Raw genomic sequence first — 3,295 nt, forward strand, 5'->3', positions numbered from 1 at the left:
CAGTGCAGGGGATGTGAGTTCAATCCCTGGTCAGGGAACTAAAATCCCACGTGCTACACCAAAGAGTTCAAATGGCACAACTAAGCCCCTGTGCCAGATGGAAGAGGTCCTTGAGCCCCAACGAAGACCCAGCACAGCCAAAAAAAGAGTCAACTGGAAGAATCTTGATAGCAGAAAAGATACACCTGAACGGGGCCCCTATGAAGGTAATTCTTTGCATCTTTCAAGTACACATATTTTCTTTTTCCTTCTAGCTGTTTTATTTCAGTGCAACTTAATAGTTCCTTAATACAAGAGGACTTCTAAAGATGCTTGATCTTGAGTAAAAAGGCAGTTTTGAGCAGCTTGATCCCGGGTTAAGTCTTGTGTCTTAAATACAGTGGAAAGCTGTTCCCCACGAGCATGGCTGACTGCTCACAGCCCATTGATTGCAGAACTCACCAAGGGATGTGATTTCTCTCGCTTGACAACCGCACGTACTATAATCAGAAAGACATGATGTTGGGCTCCTCCAAAATTGCATTGAATTGCTTTCTGAGCAGTACTTGATCTAACAGCGGCACTGGCCACAGAGAACCATCACCACGGGTATCACCAGCCCACCCAGCCTTTCTGAAGACTGACCGTGAAACAGGGATTTCTTTAACTTCTGAAAATGAAAGCACCTTTTGAAAATAAATATAAATTCTCAAATTGGCTGCAAACTATTGAATCAAATGCTCTTTGTGGTTTCAGAGACTATTAAGACAACCCCAAACCTGTCAGCACAATTTCACTCACAAATTTCTCTTATCCCGGTTTATTGCTGCATTGACTATTTTGCAGAGAGATACAAGTTTATGACACAAGGAATAGAAATGGTGTGTAGCTTAATAAATACAAATGTTCGTCTGCATCCTATCTTGAGTCTTAACTCTGAGTCTAATTCGCTGCATTATTTTGAGCAGTCCCCAGACATCTCTGGCTCTGACTCCTCAACCAGTAATCGAAGACATTGGATGAGATGAGCCTAAGACCCCATCCAGCTCAACTGACAGGCAGTAATTCAAGTTTTCTCAGCTTCAGTTTGGCCGTGACAAGGGACTTGACTGCTTTACAGAGAGATTCAGCAATCGGTTTAGCCAAATCACCTGGCTTATCAATATTTTTCATTTGAAGTAATAAGTTCTGAGTGAGGATGTTTATCAGCAGAATGGACACAAAAAAACAAACAACTATGTGAAGAAACTGTTCTGTCTCATATTTGCCCACCTGATATTGGTGCTCGCTTCTGAATCATCACCAGGGCATTCCTCTCCCCGTTCCTAACGAAGAGGCTGGGTTTCTGGTCTCACACTTGACTCACTGTCCCACCATGAGATAAGAAGGGAAAGCATCTCACTAAAACATCAGGCCTTCGACCTGAAACTTCTGATGTCTATAATAAGAGTAAGGATAAAGGCTACCTTGAACTGGGGTCCCCTCTAGGTCAGATCACATTATTTGGTAAATATTCATTATCATCATCTCTGTTTATACATGCAGAGATGAAGGCCCAGACAGATAAACAGCCTGAAGTCAGCCCTATTAGCCCTATTCTGGATGCTAATCCATTCATTCCGGGTTGCCTGGAGGCATCTACAGGGCTCTGTTCTCAAGAGTGGGGCAAGAGTAACCAGGAGGATGAAGAAGGGTTAAAAACTGACAACCAGCTTTAGAAGACTTCAATATACTTCATTCTCAAATAGTCTATGGCTTTTGCTAATTGTCCTTGTTCAGGCTCAGGACTCTGAAGGGAGTTCTGAAAAGTGCATTAATTTGCTTTTCATTTATCTAACAACAAGACTCATGCAAGCACCTCTTCTGTGCATAATGACTACTGAATTGGCTGCTGGAGAGCAGGTCTGAAAGAAGAGAACACTCCAAGATGCTAGCCACACCCTGGGAGGATTATATTCTGGTTTTAGAAACCTTTCAAACCTCCTTTAAACCTATGTTACTTGCTAATGCATCTTCTCTTCTGCCCGTGTTACTTTCTGCCCATACTAAGAAATTGGGGTATCACCATAGTGTACTTTCTCTCAGTTTTAGAAACCTGAATTTTATTTATTCATGTGAGTTCTTCACTATCTCTAAAATATATCCTAAGGACGTCCTTTGAGCACTCACAGTAAAGTATTTATTACATGTAAAGCAGTTCCTACTCCAGATCACAACCTCTCTTTTCCAACTCCAGACTACTGGAAAGGCAGAAGTTAAAATGACCTGCCATGGGGTCTCTATCAGTTTCCTTCTTCTGCAGAGCACCCAGGTCTAAGGATTGATTGCCAAGGCCTGGAATTTTAGCTCCCATGTTTCATTCTGTCTTATTTTTTTAATCTTAACTTGTTCCTAATAACTCCTTTATATTCCTTTATTTGTAGTTACATATAATGGCCAGAGAGAACTAGACTCCTTACCTACACAGACCCCCAGAGTTACAGTCATCATTATTCTTTTATTATATTACAGGAGAAGGGAAATTGACATGCTATTCATCTCTGATTAATTCCTGACACTTGGATCTAATAAACAGAATTTTTGTTTTAACCAACACTTCCCTGGGAAACAGCAGGTGCTAAAATTAAAACACAGAACCAAAAAACATCTCTGCCCTGAGGAAAATAAAAAGATCTCTTTTTGACTTACTCTCTGAAGCTGTCCAGGGCTGAATTGATTATCTACTTCCGTCTAGAATCACTAGAGTATTATGCAGTTTTTCCTGCAGCTTGACACGCGGTCACGACCCCGATTAGTACATGGATGTCACAGTTTTGAGGGCAGCAAGAAACACGAGGCTATTTCTTCATAAAGTATCCAGTCTTTGTCCATTTATTTGTTATAAAGCTCTGGTGGCCTGTATTCCTTACAAGATGATGACTGTTTTGGAAACCAATGCTCAGAAATCAATATACAAATTGAATGCTAGGAGTGAAGTCACAGAATAAGGTTAAAAAATAAATAAATAACAGAGTTATGTTCACTGAGTATTATGTTCCTGGTGCAAATGAAGCCTAACTCATTTTTTTTTTTTCTGTATTTCTTTTTTTTTTTTTTAATTTTTTTTTCCTTTATTTCTCATGTGTTCCCCATCCTGAACCCTCCTCCCTCCTCCCTCCCCATACCATCCCTCTGGGTCGTCCCAGTGCACCAGCCCCAAGCATCCAGCATCGTGCATTGAACCTGGACTGGCATCTCGTTTCATACATGACATTTCACATGTTTCAATGCCATTCTCCCAAATCTTCCCACCCTCTCCCTCTCCCACAGAGTCCAT

The sequence above is a fragment of the Bison bison genome, unplaced genomic scaffold, assembly GCF_000754665.1.
Source record: "Bison bison bison isolate TAMUID 2011002044 unplaced genomic scaffold, Bison_UMD1.0 scf7180017864370, whole genome shotgun sequence".
Lineage (NCBI taxonomy): Eukaryota > Metazoa > Chordata > Mammalia > Artiodactyla > Bovidae > Bison > Bison bison.